At 39.6% G+C, this 21317-nt stretch overlaps 1 protein-coding gene across 2 annotated transcripts in view; it reads left to right on the top strand.

Moving 5' to 3' along the window:
- Window positions 1-21317, top strand: part of STXBP4 (syntaxin binding protein 4) — a 122667-nt gene that overhangs the window by 70467 nt on the left and 30883 nt on the right. The gene's annotated exons all lie outside the window — the stretch shown is intronic.

Consider the following 21317-nt stretch of genomic DNA (forward strand, 5'->3'; position numbering starts at 1 on the left):
AGTAAGATGGAAGGTACAGCCCAGCTGAGTCTAAGACCCCAAAACACAATCAGTGTGAAAGACAAGATGCTGTAACAGTGAGTTCAGCAGAACCGCAGGGAAATCCCCAGGATCACAGGCAGGGAAAACTAGGCCGTGGGGCAGCCAGCAAGGTAATTAATTAAAGGGCTGAGGAAGAGCTGAACCAGTTCCCTGCTCTTCAGGGCTGCTTGCTCAGGCATTTACTCCTCAGCGAGGCCAGGAGAACACCTCTCTAGGAAATGCATGATCTGCCAGGGCCCAAGGCACCTCTGAGCTGGAAAGAGAAGCGGGCAAGGCTCAAAGTAACTTCCAGCATCTCACAGGACAGGCGGTCCTGAGGGGAGAGCCGGAATGACTGGACCGTTCTATCCTTTCCTCCTGCCATCTCCAGGCACTTCTGCCTCTTCGTGCATGTGGACTCCCTTCTTAGGTTTGTTTTCCTGTCTTCCCTTGAAGTCAATCAGCCTGCCGATTCCTTTAGTGCTGGCCACTAACATTTCACTATTTCTCTAGTTTGCCATTCTTCATTATTCTGTGCTGTGGACCAGATATAATATATATATATATATGTATGTATATGTATATGGAGATATAGATAAAATTCTGTGTTGAATAAGTATTAATACATTTTGAGTTATGTCCTAAGTAACAGATAGCTTGACTTGGTGGAGAGCAATGTTCAAAATTCTTTGGGGTAACTTTTTCCTTCACTACTTTGTTCTAGAGGACTGGAAATGGTGGCTCTAATAGTAGCTGCTTAGTTTATGCAGTAGGGCATTTTAAAATTTTGTATAACCTATTACCTTTTAAAAAAATCAAATTACATCTCAAAAAACCTGTAAGAACTCTTTATGTAAAGAAATCCTGTAGGTTTTTAAGGGGGGGATAAAAAATAACCACTCATAATATATGTGTGTAAGCTCACAATTTTATATATCAGACATTTTTAAGTTAGAGTGGGGACAGGGTGGGGAAGTGTTGTAAATGTTTCCTTCCACGTCCTGCGTGGTTCAGGGTTCAATATCTGGAAGAGGAGCCACACACAAATGAAATAAAAAAGACAAGAGATAATTTGGAAATATTGGGGGACCAGGCCGGTAAGTCCAACTCAATCCGCACCGACCTTTTATAGTCTGAGATAAACAATGCAGTGGTTACCATAGTTACAGTTCTTGTGAGTTTCACCTGTTTTGATCATGTTTACACTCCCTGCACTTCCCTCAGCCCATTAGCTTCCCAGGTAAGATCTGGGGAGTGTTATAAGGCAGCCGTGGGCAAACTACGGCTCGCGGGCCGGATCCGGCCCGTTTGAAATGAATAAAACTAAAAAAAAAAAAAAAGACCGTACCCTTTTATGTAATGATGTTTACTTTGAATTTATATTAGTTCACACAAACACTCCATCCATGCTTTTGTTCCGGCCCTCCGGTCCAGTTTAAGAACCCATTGTGGCCCTCGAGTCAAAAAGTTTGCCCACCCCTGGTTATAAGGTCAAGCCTAATTATGCTTAGAGAACTGAGACCTCTAAGCTGGGACTTGTTTGTGACTTTGCCAGGAGGTCAGTCCGAGGCTCAACCCTATATCAGTTTCCCACAGGGAAGCACCTTCACAGCCATAGCCCGGTGGACACTGCCATCATTCATTTTAATTACCTTCCTAACATTAACCTTTATATTCATCAAACATGGTTATTCAAAGAAAATGTCTGAAATCCAGCAGAACTTCTTTGAAGAAAAGTGAAAATTTCCCTCTGCACCTTTTATCCATTGCAAGGTTATACATACTTTGTTGTTTAAGACTAGCAAATAGTTTCTATGTTTTCTTTTTATTTAGAAATGTAGTTGCCAATGCTGGCATATTTTCCCAATACTTTTATATGATATATCTTTTTTTTTATTGCTTAAAGTATTACAAAGGGTATTACATATGTGTCCTTTTTTCCCCCCCGCCCTTGACAGTCCCCTAGCCTCCACTATCCCCCAGTGTCTTATGTCCATATATCTTTTTAAGTTTAGTAATTTAGATCAGCCCATTTTTCATTCTCTTTACACAGTAGCATTTTCTGCATGTGCAATGAAAAACAGAAACTTACTACCATGAAGTAGATCATTCAGCTTCAGCCTTCACCTCATTTCCGTGGCCATGGCTGTCTGGTTATTTCAAGTTATAATCTGAAATTTGCTCTTGGGTAATTGCCTCCACTATCTTCTTAATAGAAGGTCACTCTAAGATGTAATACTGTGGGATTTCCTCGGAAATGAGAATACGATTTCTTGGGTCCGAGAGCTTAAGAACAATCTTCCAAAGAATGTGTATAAGACAGTTGTGAACCTTTTTTGGATCATGGGATACACTAAAATCTGGAGGAAGTCCTCCTCCCAGAATTGAGCAATTATATCATTTCTGCATTCATTTTCAGGTGTTTATGAATCCCACCTTAAGAACCTGGATGTAGACTAACAGAGACGGCCCTCTGCCCTCAGCAGAATACCTTGAGCATTTAAAGTAATTAACTTAATGCAACTTTTCTCTGTGCAGAGTACTAAATAATTATTGCCTAAAGCTTCTTTCAATTTGGATACTTTTAAAAATATGGAAGATGAGCGGTTTTCTTAATATAGAACATTTAATGTTATTATGGATTTTGAGTTAGAATACTGTCATCGCAGGAAACTGTGGCTAAAGGTCTGAGTCAGCATCTTTCAGTTGCTTATTGCTAACTGTAGGAAAACGTTGGCCTCTGCTGTTACATTGCTTCCACTGAAACAGCATATAGACAGCACAGGCATTTGTAATCACTTTTTGAATCCTTGGAGGTGCTTATATTGTTCTCCATCAATATTTACGTGGCCAATATTGGAATGCTTTCGTGTAACCTTTATTTCAAATAACTACTTGCTTTGAACTATAATCTTTTGTGATTGACATCTAGATGGACAACCTAACTCGGTAACAAAAGCAGGAAGAGGCAGTTCTAGTTTAAAAGTGCATAATAAAAGAATCTAGCTAGATAATCCCTGAGGAGGCCTTAATAAAAAGAGGACTTACTGGCTTCCTGAGTAATTGGTAGCATAAACACAGGCATTACCTTCCTTCAAGATTCCCATGGAAATGATTAATGAAATAGCCAAATAGGGTAAAATCTTCAAAAGCAACAGCAGTTACAGGCAGAGCCCCAGGCTTTTCAGTAGAGGGCAGGTAGCACCTCAGAGAAGGAAAACACAAAGGCCACCTGTTCCTCCTGCTGGAACAACAGTAGCAATGACGAGGAGCCCTGGCAGGAGGGCACTCCATTCTGCATTCGCATTTGCAGGGGCAATAAAGTCAGAGACTGCCTGAGGGGTAGACAGACTCTTTGTTCTCTTTTATCTTTGTGAGTAGATGGCATTTTTTAAAAAATACTTTTTTATTGATTTCAGAGAGGAAAGGAGAGGGAGAGAGAGACAGAAACATCAATGATGAGAGAGAATCATTGATTGGCTGCTTCCTGCACGCTCCCCACTGGGGATCGAGCCAGCAACCTGGGCATGTGCCCTGACTGGGAATCAAACCGTAACCTCCTGGTTCATAGGTTGACACTCAACCACTGAGCCACACCAGCCGGGCTCAGTGGCATTTTTTAAATTCTCGGGGTTCACACACATTCTGTGTCAAGCAGAAGGCCTACCAGGGCTTGGTCCTTCAGGCAGCCTAGACACACTTTAGATCTGACATGCCCTGGGCATCCAGAAAGCTTTAAATGCAAAGGGAGTTGACACAGCAGCTTCTGCACCTAGTGCCACAGTGCTCTGCACACCACCTCTGGCCCTGGCTTGCTCCTCACACCCCTCAGACCTCTGCATCATCCTTGTGCACACAATGGACCAGTAAATGCATATTGGCCGCCCCTAGCGGTGAATGTCAGGGCAACCAGGCTCCACACATCCTGTCAGAGGTCAGAAACCAATTCTGAGGACAGAGCTCTCTGCATTCACGCTTTTATAAGGAGAAATGCATCACACATGTACACACACACACACACACACACACACACACACTTCATCCAAGCCCTTCTAAACAAATATATACATAAATGTACCAATGTGCAATGATGGAAAAAGTCCATGCTACTAAAGCTAGAAAATAGAGCTGTTGGGATTCAGAATAGACTCTGGGAACAAGATGGTAGTGATCTCAGGCCAAAACCTCCCCATTCTGCTCTTATACTTAGAAATGACATTTAAAATTGCATTCGTGTGTTTAAAAGATTGAAACCAAGAAAGGAACCTCTCCCTGCACCAAAACGGAGGGTGAAACTCTAAAGACAGGTGGGCTCCTAAGCTTCAGAGGCTCACGGAATTTAGATGAGCAGCTGGAGCAAAGGTTTCCACCCCTACGAGGGCCCAAACGAAGCCTGAGCAAGGAAGCAAGGAGTCCATAGAGCAGTGGTTCTCAACCTGTGGGTAGCGACCCCTTTGGCGGTCGAACGACCCTTTCACAGGGGTCGCCTAAGACCATCCTGCATATCAGATATTTACATTACAATTCATAACAGTAGCAACATGACAGTTATGAAGTAGCAACGAAAATAATTTTATGGTTGGGTCACAACATAAGGAACTGTATTTAAAGGGCCAGAAGTTTGAGAACCACTGCCATAGAGAATGCACTGTCTTTTCTTAAGTTAGTCCTATGTTACATACTAAAGAAATAAAAAATCCCCACAGTTTAGAGCCATCTAATCCTGGCCCCTTATTAAATTTGAAAGTGAATAATCTCATCCACTACAGGTGGGAATATAACTGGCCACAACATTCTTGGGAATCAGTTTTACAGTGCATATCAGGAGCTTGTGAAATGTCTATTTGAAAAGTTGCTGTGAAAGTTAAAGAAAAAGTTTTAATGGTCATATATTTTAACCTAGTAAGTTAAAAAAAATTAATGGTCATATATTTTAACTTAGTAATTACACTTACTGGTATTTTTTGCAAAGAAAATAATGAGAGATGTGCATAAAAGCACATACCTAAGTATTTTTATCACATCATTTCTTAGAATAGAAATATGGATGTTCAACTGTTACAAATTGGTTGCATAATTATGTAATTCTTATTCAGCCATTGAAAATAAGGATGAACTTTTCTCCTACCAAGCAGTGACCATCTGATTACATATGTTTGCTTATGCGAGCCTCCTGCATCAATCAATTCAGGTGTTCCTGGCTGAAATTAGCGATATTTTAACTTTTAAATTTAGAAGGTCTTTAGTAGCTCATTAGAAGTGATTTAGGCAGATGGGGAAAGGTTTTAGGAGAAAACGGGGAAATACATTTGAAGGCCTTCATAAGTTTTCTTTTAGATCCAAAACTCAGACTAGATATAGCACCTTCTCATTGTACTTATTCCGGTTCTCAAAGTATCATTATTGCTTTTCTTATTTCCCCCACAGCTTATTTTTATTAACATGAATTTATCAAAGGGAGGGTCAGATATCTTTGGTGAAAGTCAGCTGGCCTGTTTAGAATGGGCATTATGGAATTTACTTCTCCGTAAAGTAACCATGCCTGCTTATGTATCTTCCTTCTCCTGGAATTGAGCAGAGTGTTCCAAGCATCAGGGAATCGCTTATATGATTCTGATGCCATTAGAGAGACTAGTCCACCTGTTTTTATAAGGCAGACCTGCTCCCTGGAGAATTGATTATTCAGACCCAAGTAATAGCCACTATAAATGTTGGTGGAAAATGCTAAGCTCATATATTAATCTGTATTGTTGCAAATTAAAAGTAGGTCACTGCTGTAATGTTCCATTAAGAAAGTATATCAGATTCAATCTTGGGTGATTTCTGGGAAAGAAACTATGCTTAGAGTATTTAATTTTGTTTTAAATGGGAAAATTATTATTAGCTTCAAGAAAAATCAGTAATTTCTTTCCTGGTACAACTTTATTTCCAGAAAACTGTATCACTTAAGAAAATGTAATCATTTCGATTCATTTCTTTATTCTTTCATGAACTATTCCTTGAGTATCCACAGTGGGCCAGAGCCTAATCTAGGCACTGGAATAACAGCATGAACAAAGTCCTTGCCATCACATTGCTTAAGGGCAGAGATGACCAACAAGTTAGCAAATAAGTGAATAACAATTCCAGACAGTGGTGACTGATACAAATATAATAAAACCAGCTGATGTGTAAGTGAGGATGTTACTCCTCTTTAAAGGGGTGATATTTGAGCCAAGATCCCGCCTGGAGAAAATCTATGAGAAGAGCTTTTCAGGCCAAGTACAAAAGCCCTGAGGTAGGAGCAACCTTAACATAATTACAGGACAGACAAAAACTCGGATATCTGATACATCGGAGCAAGCAGGAGAGTGACAAGAGAGGGTGGAGGTGGAGGAAGGGGCCAGGTCACACAGGACTTTGGCCACCATCCTCAGGAGTTCGGATTTTCTTTTGTGTCATAGGAGCCATTGATGGTTTTAAGCAGAAGGAGTAATATGACCTGATCTGCATTTTAAAAGATCATTGAGGCATTTCTTTGAAACTGGACTGTAAGAGCCACAAGAGTAAAGAAAGCGGGAAGACTACTTGGCTGTTGCAGTGGTCAACAAGGGAGATGGTAGCGTGGGCTCGGTTTGGAGTAGCAAGGAGCAAATGTTCCTTTTTAAAAAAGAGATTAGTATTGCATCTACTAATATGAGTGGATAACATTTGGAACACCTGAAATTCAATCCTGATGGTCAGACTTGATATCCCTGTGCATATAGGGCCCACGACTCCAGATGCACAAAGCAATGCTGTGTTGTCATCACAGATCTTAGCCAACCTCATGTTTCCCTATTGCTCCTTCGGCACAATAATTAACTGTTGGGTATGTGCCTTTTTCACGGAACAAACTCCTGAGAACTGAAGTGGTGAAATTGTTTAATAATACCACATCTGTAGTAAACTTAATACCGTTTATTATAAGGCCACCATATTTCCTGTGTTTAGTGCACACACACAGATTTCTAGTGAGTAGGGATCCCAGAGCTACTACACGGTATGCATTTTCACGGAAGATCATTACCAGGAAAGTATTTCAGATACAGGCTTTAATCACATAGACTGCCAGCAGCCGTAATAGAGGGAGGCTTGGCTAGACGAGCAGTACTTAATTCCTCCCACAGGACAGGAGTATGGTTGTCAAGGGGATTGCAGGATGGACAGCGTCTAAGATTTAATCTAGTAAAAGCTTATACACCTTAGGACTAACATGATGAACAGATCGTAACATAAAATGATTTCTAACGCAAAAGCAGAAAAAATAATACAAGGGCTGCTTCAAAAACTACAGAAGGGCATTGGTGGTAAAGTCTATTAAATTATCTGCCTTCCAAAAAATGGAACTCCAGTTTCTTTCAGGATTAGAACTGACTGTAATAACAGGATGTCTAAAGTGTAGTTCATGCTGCAGTCCTGTAACTACCTGAACAACCAAAATGTAAATGATGCCAGAAAGAAATATCTTTCCTTCAAGGACTGAGGATGTCCTCATCCAAACAGAGTAAATTTTGGGGGGTGAGTAGGATGGGTGTTCTCCAGAGGTCAAATGAGGACGAAGTAGTAACAGCTCATCTCAGAAAAGACAGCAGTGGGAGCCGTTGTGTGCAGTAACAGCTCGAGCAATAATTTAATGTGATAAACGAGTTCAATTTTGATCCAGAACTTTCTGCCTTCAACAACAGAATATGCCTATTACTAGGACAGATAATATATTTTGAAATCGTAATATCATAGAGATAAAAGGTTTTTAAATTTTATCAGTTTTACATAAGGTTTAAAAGTACTATTTTACATCAATATGTCTGCACATCAATAAATCCTGTGAGATAGGCATTATCATTTCTAATTTAAAAGCTAGAAAAAGATCAAGGCTCAGAGAACTTAAGTGATGTACTTAAGTCACAGGCTCAGAGGCCAACCCCAGAACCCTAACACAGATCTTCTGATGAGTCCCATGGGTCCCTAGGGAATATAGTTGGTCATTACATCACAATTGAATTGGGATTTTTTTTTTCTCTTTGGAGTATATAACATGGTAGGAAGGGCGGGGGGGGTGGGGGTATACTAAACAGTATCTTAGGTTTGTTAAAATACGGTGACTTCTTAGTAACCTAAGTTTCTGGAGTGGGAATACAATCTTCACGACATTGTTTCAAGCACAGAGGGAACTATATTAAAGGGCTTTATAGCATGTAAAGCACTATGTAAATAGATTATGTTTAGAGTTCCTTTTTTTTTTTTTAATTAGAATCATTGACCAAAATTTACCTCATCTTAACTAATTTTCCTGACCTACGTCTTCAGAAAAGCACCAGCTTTCATTGGTTCAAAAAACTTTCCCAATTTTCCATCAGGTATAGAGGATACCTAACTTTGATGCATTAGTTTTCCGAGAAGTCAGATTGGCAGAGTACCTGTTTTTTTATGTGTGTGTTTTTAAATTAGAAACTTCTCTTTGAATATTCTTTTTCGAGGGAGCATTTGTTACTTCTGAAATTTAAACCATCTTTTAAAAGTTAAAAAACAAGTTAAGCATCATGGAAACCTCACAGTAAGAAATAAAAATTCCCCTTGGAATGATTTACAAAACAGTGCATAAAAAGGGAATAATAGATGCGCCTAGATTAAAGACCTTCAAACCGAAGATACAGAATCAAGAACTGAATCTTTAATAATCTTTTTCAAAAACGTGTGACCTTATGACTTATCCAACCAACATTTCCAATTAGATTAAGACGATTAGGTCTTGGGACCGCACAATGCTGTTGGTACTTCTCATTTCTTCTCCCAAATGCTCATGAAAGTTAAAGTCAAGTAAGTTCACTCGCAGAGTAAATTGGGAGTGAGAGAACCTGCTTCTTGCACGAGATCTTTTACATCTGGAGGTAATTCCTCAACCTTTGCTCCACTTATAAAATGGAAAGAATGAACATCTGGGCTCATTATATTACAGGCTAAAATGGAGTAGCATTTGTGAAGTCTGTAGTTTTTACATAAAAATCAGTTCTGTGTACCCTAAAGGCTATCTTCATCAAAACAGTAGGCTCATTTTTAAAATTTATCTTATAAATTAAGTATTGTTGAAAGTATTACAGATGTCCCCTCTGTCCCCCCTTCATCCCACTCCCACCCACCCACCCCCAGGCCTTCACTACACTATTGTCTGTGTTCATTGGTTATGCATATAAGTTCTTTGGTTAAACTCATTTTTTACTTGTAGAGAGGCAGAATAGTATAGGTTCAAATACAGCTCTACTACCCAATAGATTTGTGTTTTGGGGTTTCTCTAAGCTCTCTGAGTCTCATTTTCTTCATCTATGAACATGGAGATATCACCAACTCATAGAGTTGTTGCAAGAATTAAATATAATACATCTGAAGTAGCAAGCTTATTAAAGATAATGTTTATAAAGTGATTCACATCTGGTAGGTACTCAATATATATCATCATTATAATTTTCATCATTCATTGTCCTTATGTAAAAGAAGTAGTTTGCCCTTGCAGTCTAGTCCGAGGGTAAACTATTCTCTTCTTCCCTGCTCTTTGTTGGAGGAGTAGGGGGAGAGCTGGAAACCTTGGTAGGTGGTGAAAGGTTTCTACTAATGTAGATTTGTATCATCTATCATTATTAAATCACTCCACTGAAAACACATAGGAAACCATGTGCTGAAACCTTGAAAACAATTGAAAACCAACATTTCACTCTTTAAATAGCAGTAACATTTGCATAGGAAACCCAGCTTCAACTCACATTTATTTCGTGAATATGAAGTTTAAAAGAATAGAGAAGTTTAAGTCTAACTGGCAGCCTCAAGGGCTCCCATTTGCAGTCTTGTATATGGAGAGGGAGGTCTTGCTGAACTCATATAGAAGGTAGAAATGCCCAGGAATGGGTATGCGTAGCCACCAGTTCATTGCAAACCTTTAAGCTACCCTTTCACAGGCATTCTTCCCCTAAGAGGAAGGAGTAAGCCATAGAGATACCTCGTAGAAGAATGTCCCAGCAGCAAGTGCAAAGGCCCCGAGCAGAAGAGTGCCCTGTATGTTTGTGAAAAACAAACTGACATCTGCCTGTATCTTCCCAGTTGAGAAAATGGCCTTCAGAGTGGCGAGGCTAGAATGTTTCCCTGGGTGAAAAAAGGTCCCTCTGTTAGAGTAAGAGACACAGATCGCCTTCTTAGAGCTTTGATGAGCTTTGTGAAGCAACATCACGTTCTTCTGAGATGACTCCCTTCTGTCTTGCCCGTCTCTTTGACTCCTTCTATCCAATCAGAGGAAGTTTGGGGGAAACATCTTAGATAAGATTATGTTAGAAGCACTGTGGGTGAATCTTCCTGAGAGAAGCCGCTGTCCCTCCTCACCACGTGACATTGTCTCATTCAGTTTAGCATTCCCAGTGCCTATCACAGCGCTGGACACACAGCTGACGTGACTGTTGGATGAGTGAATTTGTCGTTGAGTTACCTCCCCCATAAATTCAGTAAGAAAGAAGGAAAGACATCCTTCCCTACTGTGGTGTTTTCCCTTCTTAGATTTCTGGGAACGAAAAGACAAGCATGACCTTTATTTGTTCACAGGGAAGCACATGAATGAATCCTGAGGACACAGAGATGAGTGTATTACATCTTGTAAATAGAAGGAACCTTACCACTCTAATTTGAATGCTGATTATTTCATAATTCTCTTGTTTTCTTCTTAATCTACAGAGCTCTGTTTAGTTTTATAGGAGACACGCTCAGTGTTGGCAGATGCTAAAAGCTTAATTGTCTGATTCCAAATGATATTGACAGAATGGACTCATTTGTTATGTCTCCATTTTCTACACATCACATAAGAGCGCAAACCTTTTATAACCTGACAGTAATTGAAATGCCTTTATCTTTTATTCATTTTATTTTCAACTTCTTTCTCTGTAGACCCTTAGTGGAAACAGTCTTAACATTATTCATTCCTGTTTGGTGCATTGAATGCCTGGTACTTTGTACCTCATTACTAGCAATTTGTGAATTCTTTATAAATGCTTTTGCTAATTAATTCCTAATTGCCTTGTTGGACATACTGATGACAAAATGCCCAAAAGATTTGGTTTCATTTACATAACATATAAGTAGGAAATGGGCAAAAATATATGCTCTGTTGCTTTTACTGTTCATTTCAGAAACATGGTATTATTTTAATCTAATCTAAGCAAATGAAAGCATTTCAGCTCCTAATGTCATTATTTGTGAATTAGGAAATTACATACCTGTTGAATTGAAACCTTCATTTCTAAAAAGTGAATTGATAAAAAGTGTAGGGATGCTCAATGGCCACGTGCATTACTTCTCCCCTACGCCTATTCTCTGTGGCCTTTAATACATTAACGAGACCACATCACTCCTCGAGTCCAAACTCTCCATCTGCTTCCCATCACACTGAGAATAAGATTTGAACTCTTGACTGTGGCATAGGAGGTCCTCGTTCCTGGGCCTGACTAGCAGTCTGATCTCATTGTCTGCCACTCTTCCCCGCTTACACTCCCAGCCACATCGGTCTTTCTGTGGTTGTTGACGTGCCAAGCTCTTCCCACCTCGTTGCCTCTGTACTTGCCCTCCACCTCCTGGAATGGCCTTCCTCAGAACTTCATAAGACTCACTCTTTCACTTATTCATGACCTGTGTTCTCAAGTCATTTTCTCAAGGAGGCTTTTCCCAGCCACTCCAAACTACTAGCCCCCCTCATCAGTAAGTATCTCTCATGATTCCTCTACTCTAAATTGTTTTTCTAATAGCACAGATTGCTACCTGAGACTGTATTTTACATTCTGTCCCACTAGAAAGTAAAATACAGGAAGGCAAGGTTCTCACATATCTTCTCACCACTATAGCCCCAGAATCCATTACCTCAGTGATTCAACACGTGTTAATTGAGCAACTAAATGAATAAGATTCTGGATGTAGATTGTATAGGACTGAACAATAGTTGAAGAAAGTAACAAAGAGGAGAGATCAAAACAACACTGAATTTTTGAGCCTGGATAACTGAAGGGTGGTAGAACCATCCAAATTCACAAATAACCCAGATAGAAAGACAGACTTGGGAGAAAAGGCAGACAAGTTCTGTAGAAATGCTCATAGACATTCAGAGGGAGATTGAGAGCGAGGTCAGGATTGGAGATGGTTAGGGGATGATTCATGTAGTTCTAATAATTGAAGCCCAAATATTATAAAGAAAGGATGTATCAGGAAGAGAAGGAAAAGTCCTGTGGGGACAGCTCAGAGGAAGAGGGCCCAGATGGAGAGCAGTCAGGATGCTAGGAGCAGAAATGAAGCTAGATTATTGGGAGGTTAAAAAATAAAGCCCAAGGAGAAGAGAATTGCACGGAGGGGGTGGTAAGCAGTGCTAAATGCCGGTAACAAGAGGACAACACGTGAGACACAAATTGGCTGTGATTGTGAGCATTTGTGGCCGTTGAGAGATGCTTCCATAGACTGGTGAGAGCAGACATACATTTCACCAGCGCTGCCTTGAATGCTAGTGTAATGTTTCTTCGTGATTCGTAAGGCATTTCAGTATCTCTTAGACCTTCTGGTCATTTTGGAAATGTCAGTTGTGTAACTCTAGTTTAAAAGGTGTAGGATTAAGGAAAAAGGTCGAGGAAGCTGAGCTGCATCTACCCTGATCCTATAACATATGGTAGAAGTTACTTAACTTGAACAAATTCCCGCCTGTGCCCAGATTTCTGTGACGCTCGTGAGGGATGCAAGGTGCTCTGATAACTCTCAACAACGTGTCATTTAAGTGTGTGCACAGTTTTTTCTAAATTGAGAAGTGCTGAGATAGAAGGGAAAATGTTACTTAGGCCAGAGATATACAGGGTCCCCCCCCCCGCCCCCGCCAAAATGTATACACACTGTCACAGCTGATAGCTCAATTTTAAAAATGAAACGTATTTTAATAAACACTGTGTTTATAATTATTCAAAGTGTGTGTATACATTTGGGTGGACACCTTATATTTATTTTATTGTCTGCTGACATAAAAATGTGTTAAACTTTATTTTTGTTAATTTTGAAAAGATCTAAAAAGTGAATAAGCAGGAAAAATTGCTTGTAATTCACCACTGAGGGACAATCATTGTTTACATTTTGACTTAATTTTTTTCAATCCTTTATTTCAGTTTTTTTAAACTTTTGTGTTATTTCTATATAACGGGAGGAGTATAGTGGCCCACAGTATAGGTTCAAGACTCAGTTTGCCTGGGTTCAAATCCCACCTCTGCCTCTTATAAGCAACATGAACTTGACGAGTTTCATAGCCTCTGTGCCTCTCAGCCTTGTCACCTGTAAAATGTAGGAACAACTAATTCTTGTATAAGCTGATTTGCCCTAATAGCCGATCTACAAAGCAGTTCATCCCAGACTCTCCCCACCTTTCCAGTCTTGCCTGTTCTATATTCCCCCTGCGCTGGCACCTACATGGAAGACTTCGCACTCCTTGCGTTACTTTATCATCCTCCTCATGTTCTGTACCTTTTTCATTCATCTGGATATGCAAATACTATTTACAGGTGTCATCTAGGTTGGGAGCCACCTCCATTCCTGGAGACTGGGCTAACACGAGCCACTGAGGAGCCCAGTTAAGGATTATACTTGTCCACAATGGCCCTAAAGTTGCATTGCACTGTGCCCCCACATTAAAGTCAAATATGACCTGGATATGTTCTGAGAAAAAAGGATCATAAACTAACTAAAGCACTTGGTTGTCTGTATCAGCGTTATTATCCTAAAAAGCCATTAACCATGCAATGATAATCAAATCACTGGATGGGCTGTTAACAGTAATATGCCCCTTAGGGTAATTGCAACCCTGTGTGCAGTGTGCAGACTGTTGTGACAAAAACGGTGCTGAGATGAGGCTAAATGGGAACTACTTAAGTAATAGAGGACCCAAGGAAAACAGTCTTCTGTTGTTTCCTTCAGGAAATGGACAACATTTCCTTTCAGTGTCCTTAACGAAAAGGGAGATTAAGAAAGATGGCCTTGTTGGCTCTTGGTTAAAATAATTGTTCCAGTAGCATCAAGGCAGAAAGAACCTGGTCATAAAAGATGCAACTCTTCTCCTTGGATCCATTATTGAAAACAAAACTAAGCTCTCAGTTCTCCCCCGTGGACCCAATGGGCCCCTGGGGTGTGACAGTCATAATTCTCCTATTTCCCAGAGCCACCCTTGACTTTGAGTGTTTTGGCACCCTCTTAATTACTCTCCACATTTGGGGCTCAGAAAAAAAATAGGTGAAGTCTCTATAATATTCGTTCTTTGTAAGCAAGGTTTTTGTCCACGTTAGCCTTTACTGAAAACACCTTTGCTGTGTCCTGGTGCTGCAACATAGGTTGTCATCCGAAGGTGGTACTGACAAGGCTCTGTAAGTACAGCGCTATGCTTTGGGTTGGGGAGTTTTTCTAAACATGAAAATGCTATTGTTTTATGGTTTGAGTAGGCGGTGAGGTGACATTAACTCAAGGAAACAGACTGCCGCGAGGTTTTCAGAGTACCTTGCAGTAAATCAGCCTTCAGAGACTTCCTTAGGAAACACATTGGCCCTTTTTAAAAATATAAATGCAATTCACTGGACATAGTTAAATCATCTGGCTCTCTTTTCTAATCCAAGATAAGGGAGATGTGTCAGTATGTAATACAACTTCCTAGAGATTTGAACGAGAGCCGAGATGCTCTTCATCCCGCGGAGCTGCCAGCCTCGGGGTTCTCTGTATGTTCTCACTTCTTAGGAGTCAATTCAGGAGGAAGGTCGCATTTGTGTGGCATCTTGACCCAGCTCATCATCCTGAAGTTTTCTTTTAAAGAATGACTGATTGTGTACTGCTTCACACGTAGAAGTGAACTTTTTGTTTGTGTATTTTCTGAAGTTTTGACTACCCCCTCCTTTTCTCTGGAGTAGAAACCACTGTTTGTTTTCTCTTTAATAAAATGCAATGACACAATTATATTAACACATTGTTTGCGGGTAGTTTTTATCGTGCGCTAACAGGTGGCGCGGGCCATTTTTGCTAATATTTTGCGCAAATGGCAACGTTCAGTAAAATTATGATAACTTTAGTTTACGTATTTATACATTACCCGCATTCTACCGCTAGTCTATAAAAAACGTATTAATACGTGTCCCGTGCTCTACTACACTGGTAGAACGTATAAATACGTAAAACGTATAAATACGTTTCCCGCATACAATGTGTTAAAACAAGAGGCCGGTGCATGAAAATTCGTGCACTTGGGGGTCCCTCAGCCCAGCCTGTGCCCTCTTGCAGTCCAGGACCCTTTGGGGGATGTCCGCCTGCTGGCTTAGGCCCACTTCCCAAGGGGAGCGGGCCTAAACCAGCAGTCAGACATCCCTCTTGCAGTCCAGGAGCCCTTGCTCCTTACCTCCTGCCTGCTCACTGCTCCTTACCTCTCGACTTGCTGCTCCTTAGCGCTGCCTCAGAGGCAGGAGAGGCTCCTGCCACCGCTGCTGCACTTGCCTGGCTTCTGACTGAGTGGCGCTCCCACTGTGGGAGCGTCCTGACCACCAGGGGCAGCTCCTGCATTGAGCATCTGCCTCCTGGTGGTCAGTACGCATCATAGCAACCAGTGGTTTTGCTGTTCGGTTGATTTGCATATTACCCTTTTATTATATAGGATAAGCTGTTCACTGGAATATTTGACTCTCTACTCCAATCACAGTTTTTTAAAAAATATTTATTTGTTGCCCTAGCCCCGTGGTCGGCAAACTGCGGGTCACGAGCCACATGCGGCTCTTTGGCCCCTTGAGTGTGGCTCTTCCATAAAATATCACATGCGAAAGTGCGTACAGTGTGATTGAAACTTCGTGGCCCATGCGCAGAAGTCAGTTTTCGGCCTGGGCGAGTCTATTTTGAAGTAGTATTGTTGATATTTGGCTCTGTTGACTAATGAGTTTGCTGACCACTGCCCTAGCCTGTTTGTCTCAGTAGATAGAGCGTCGGCCTATGCACTGAAGGGTCTTAGGTTAGATTCTGGTCAAACATGCCCGGGTTCCGGGCTCCATCCCCAGTGTCGGGTTTGGGGGGAGTGCAGGAGGCAGCCAATCAAATGATTCTCATCATTGATGTTTCTATTTCTCTCTCCCTCTCCCTTCTTCTCTGAAATCAATAAAAATATATTTAAAAAAGACAAATTCAGGAAATAATGCCTTGTTTGACTATTTATATTTAAGTTAAAACTTCTGAGCTACTTTCTTACGTCTCAAGGACTAAAAGTTTCATGAAGCATACACATTTATGAACATAATTTTTTAAATGCTCAAAGGGAAATACTACCATTTTCCAAAGACCTGATAAATGTTCCCAAAACATTGCTGGGGAGTATATTTGCATTTGAGAACATAGCTTAAATATTTTATTGACAAAGTATTTCATGGTGTTTGTGTTATTTCCAAAGACCATTAATGCCTAGATCAGTGGTCGGCAAACTCATTGGTCAACAAAGCCAAATATCAACAGTACAACGATTGAAATTTCTTTTGAGAGCCAAATTTTTTAAACTTAAACTATATAGGTAGGTACATTGTTATTAACTTAATTAGGGTACTCCTAAGGCTTAGGAAGAGCCACACTCAAGGGGCCAAAGAGCCGCATGTGGCTCGCGAGCCGTAGTTTGCCGACCACTGGCCTAGATCATAGAACACACATATATGTTTACCATAGACACATTCAAAGGATAAAGGCATAAAAATCTTGTTGACTTACCATGTGACATGTCAAATTTCCCCATCTCAACTACAATGCCTAAGATGCTTCAGAAACTTACTTGGTGTTTAAAACAGTTTTGAGATTTCCAGATAAAAGGTTTCACACAAGCCCGCATTTTATTATCTGGCTTTCTGTCTAGTGGTTGCTCTTAGCACACACTGCATATAAACTTGCTTGAATATGAAGGTAGCACATTAAGGCTGTGAAGAGGTCAAGAAGTATAGAAGTGTAATTATGGTTACAACTAATTATAATGTACGTTAACCAAGTATAATTACAAAGCAGTTCATTGTTAACTGTTGTTTAAACATTTGAGTAGAAGACAAACAAACATTGGGCTTCTGTGCTCCCCTAACTGTGCTGTGTTATGTGACCTAGATTTCAAGACTCCAGTATTTCCTGCACAAAACCAGTGTATTCCTTCTCTGCACCCCTACCACTAATCATAAAATATGAGTCAGCTACATAGAGGCACTAACTGTGTACAGTTTTTAATCAAAACCTTTTATTAATGAAAAACAAGTACTTGGTGCTATTATAATGCAGATGAGCTAATAAACTATCTATAATTAAGAATCTAGAGGGAAATTTCTCAGTAGATAAATATTTAAAGACTCACTCTTAAGTTGTTTTTTAATAATACGCTTTTTTGTATACATACAGAAATTTATTTCTATGTCTGGTGTAATCTTAGAATTCTTGGTAGGCATATACTGTAACTCTAATTTGTTATTGTACTAAACAAATATTTTCAATCTACTCTCTTCAAAGAATCTACTATTATATTCTTACTCTTTTTTTAAAAAAAGAAGTATTTACTCTGGGAAGCAAACAGCTATCCAGTTCTGTCACTGATAAATGATATGGCAGATTCAGCCATACTACAGCCTTTTCTCTTGGCTTAACCCTTAGTATAAGAAAGACTAGTTATAAAATTTTCCTCTGTAGACCATCTATATTTTGATAGTGACCAGAGGTCTTAAGGTGACAATTATGCTATAACATCACCGTCAGGAAACTGGACACAGTTCAGGTTCTTTACTGAACATACATCACAGGGTCAAGGCTTCCCAGGCAACACTCTTGGCCTTGACGAAAAGCACAGCACTCATTTAAGAATTATGTGTCTTAAAGAAACAGGTCTATCCAAATTGACTGTATAATAATCAGAAAATAAAATAACCCTTTCAAATCTATCTAAATGGCATCCAACATCCATCTTACAAGTGAAATACTGACTCATCTACTAAACTTGGTGTTCCCAAAAGTACAGATGTTTGCATTATGTGGCAAAACAGCTGGGTGATCGAATGTATTTGAATTGTTATCGTAATCTCTGAGTATTGCTGTGAATCATCCTTTTTTAGGGTCTGTTTTCTTTCTTAATCATACTGTCACATCTCTAGTGTTGCCTCCCGTCCTTTCTTCAGCAAATACTGATTAGTACCAACGATGTGTCAGACACTGGGTATTGATTGGGGGAGTAAACAGGCATGGCCTTTCAGAGGGTACATTTGGTGAGGGAGTAATTGGACTTCTTAAAAAGTTTAATCATATACTTATAAATTATGGTGAGTGTTCTAAAGAACAAGAATAAAGTGTTATGTATTTATTCAGTAAACAATCTTGAGAGCCTACTGTATGTCAGGCATTTTGCTAGGTTCATAGTAGGCAGGGATGAATGAGACATGATTCTGTTCTCAAAGAGCTTATGGTTTAGTTGGGAAAACAAACAATAAACAGGAAAATCAATAGATGAGTGATTTCTAGCTTAGCAAGTGCGGTGGCTGATGGTGATCGTGCACATGCTCTGACAGAAACAGAGGGCGGTCAGGATTGCCTGTCTGCTTGTTAAGCGACAAGACGTCAGGGGTCCCTAGGAACCAGCCACGTGGCACAAGAAGATAGCATTCCAGGCAGAGGTCAAGGGCTGCCTGTCCCAAGGCATGAAAGGAGCCAGAATAGATGCATTTGGTGAGATGAGGAAGATTTCAGGGAGGATAAGCTTCGGAGAAATAAAACTTATTTTTGCGGAAAATTAAGTATAATTTGCCTGTGAAACATCTAAGTGGAGATGCTATTGGGAAGTTGCTTATATTAGTCTGGAGTCAGAAAAAAGGGCTTGGCTGGCCAAATTTGAGAGCCATAGCATATATAGGGTTTCTTAAGCTCTGAACGTCACAGCGCTCCCTGGGATACAAATATACGTAGGGAAATGAGGGGATCCAAGCCTGTACCCTAGGAACATTGAGAGGCCCATAGAGAAAGAAGAAATCAGACTTAAAGGAACTGTCAGAAAGATGGATGGAAAGAGAAATGGAATGGTTTTGAAAGCATGCTTCTGAAGAGGTAAGTAATTATCATAGTAGATAGTAAATTTTTATTTTTTATTTTTATTTATTTATTTTTAAAATATATTTTATTGACTTTTTTACAGAGAGGAAGGGAGAGGGATAGAGAGTTAGAAACATCAACGAGAGAGAAACACAGACCAGCTGCCTCCTGCACACTCCCCACTGGGGATGTGCCCGCAACCAAGGTACATGCCCTTGACCAGAATCGAACCTGGGACCCTTGAGTCCGCAGGCCGACGCTCTATCCACTGAGCCAAACCGGTCAGGGCTAGATAGTAAATTTTTAAAAAATGATTCTCAATAATTGCAGAAGACTCCATATCTTTTTTATATTTTAGAACCACTTTCTCCAAAAAGTAGAAACTATCTCAACCAGGTTAACTAACTCTTTCCACTCTCCCTGTAAAGCAAACTGCTGTGCATGGGTGATGTCTGCTCCCAGCAGCTTCTCTCTGGTACTGCCATGCACTTAACTGCCACCGAAACTGGAAATGGCATCTCATGCATTCTGAGTGTGGTTTCTGCAAAAAAAAAGCACACCTATACAGAAGCCTAATCAGTGGGCTAATCAACCAAGGAAAGACTTTTACCTAGTAAAGATTGACAACTGAATATATCTTTATGTTTTGGTTTGAAGTAAAGTAGATAAATACAAATATATGAAATAAAAATATATCCACTACCTTATACCCACTATATATATGCTACCTTAACTCATGGTTGATCTTCTACTGTCACCAAGTATCTTTCTATCCAGTTCTAGCATATATCAATTGATACAAAGATGAACTTTAACTCAGCCTATGTTCATCACTAAACTATATTAATAAGTTACTGAATAAATGGAATCATACAAGTATATTCCTCTTCTTTCATGGTTCGGATATCTAAGTACTGCAAACAAAGGAAAGGAGTCTTTCCATGGTTTGAATTTTCTAAGTACATGCACCTAGCCTTTGTATTTTTCTGCTTTAATCATACTGATAACTTTTAAGAATGTATTTGAGTACTCATTAAATCAAACAAACCTGATATTTCACTTTTATTCTTAACACATAACCACAGTTAAGGTTACTAAAGCATACCTCTCAAGGAGAAATGACTGCAAATGAAAAGGGTTTCCCTCCTTATTTTGTGAAGTTGTCTTTTCAATTAATTTCAGATCTTTCCCAAGATACCTAGAGGACATGAGAAAGAAAACTTTGTAATACTGTTACATTTTAAATATCAGCCCTTACTGTTCCACATTTATCTGCAAGCATTTAATTTTTAATCAATAATGATATTTTCAAATCTAAATTCCACATGTAATACAGTCACTAGTCATTGTGAGATGGCAAGTGATTAAAGTGGGTAGGTCATAAAATACAGTGTAATAGAAGACTGGGATCCAGTGGAGGGGGGGTGGGGGGGAACGACGATAGAAATGAAGTTTAAAATTCCCAGGGTTTCTAAATTATGTTCTTAAAGATAACTTGATTTATTGGATTTTAAATACATATGTAGGATGTCCCCCAAAATATATACACATTTTGAATGATTATAAAGTCAGTGTTTATTAACATACAGTTCATTTTCAAAATTTAAAAGATTCTACAGAAATAAATAATGTTTTTGGTCAATGCCAGTTCTCAAACTGATGACCATTCTGGTCTAGGCACTGCTGATAACATGAAGCAATGGAATCCCAAACATCAAGAATCATTTCATTTGGTATTTGTGTGCCCTTAGTTCATAAACTATTGCTGGTTTTGTACTGTAACCTTTATCTTTTATGTATTACCATTAAAAAAAATCTAGTGGCACTTCAGGATAAATTTTCTTTGTTCAAAGCTTAGTCTGGCTTCACCCATTATTTCAAGCCAGTTAAACTTGAAAAGGAGTCCAAATTAAGTGAGTTATCAGCTGTTAGAATGTGTATACATTTTTGGGGACACCCTATATTTGCATGTACATACAAATGTCTGATAACCAAATACACATTCATGGTCCCTGCCTATAGTTACATGCCATCCCATTACTTGTGTGTTGCTTACAAGGCAGCTTCTATGCCAGTACAGTGCTTTAAGGCATGATTATTACACACAGAATCAGAAGTTAAGTCTTTGGTCCATCATATAGAAACAACAGGAAGACATATTTTGGCTCAATTAT

Source organism: Myotis daubentonii, chromosome 16 (genome assembly GCF_963259705.1).
Source record: "Myotis daubentonii chromosome 16, mMyoDau2.1, whole genome shotgun sequence".
Classification (NCBI taxonomy): Eukaryota; Metazoa; Chordata; class Mammalia; order Chiroptera; family Vespertilionidae; genus Myotis; species Myotis daubentonii.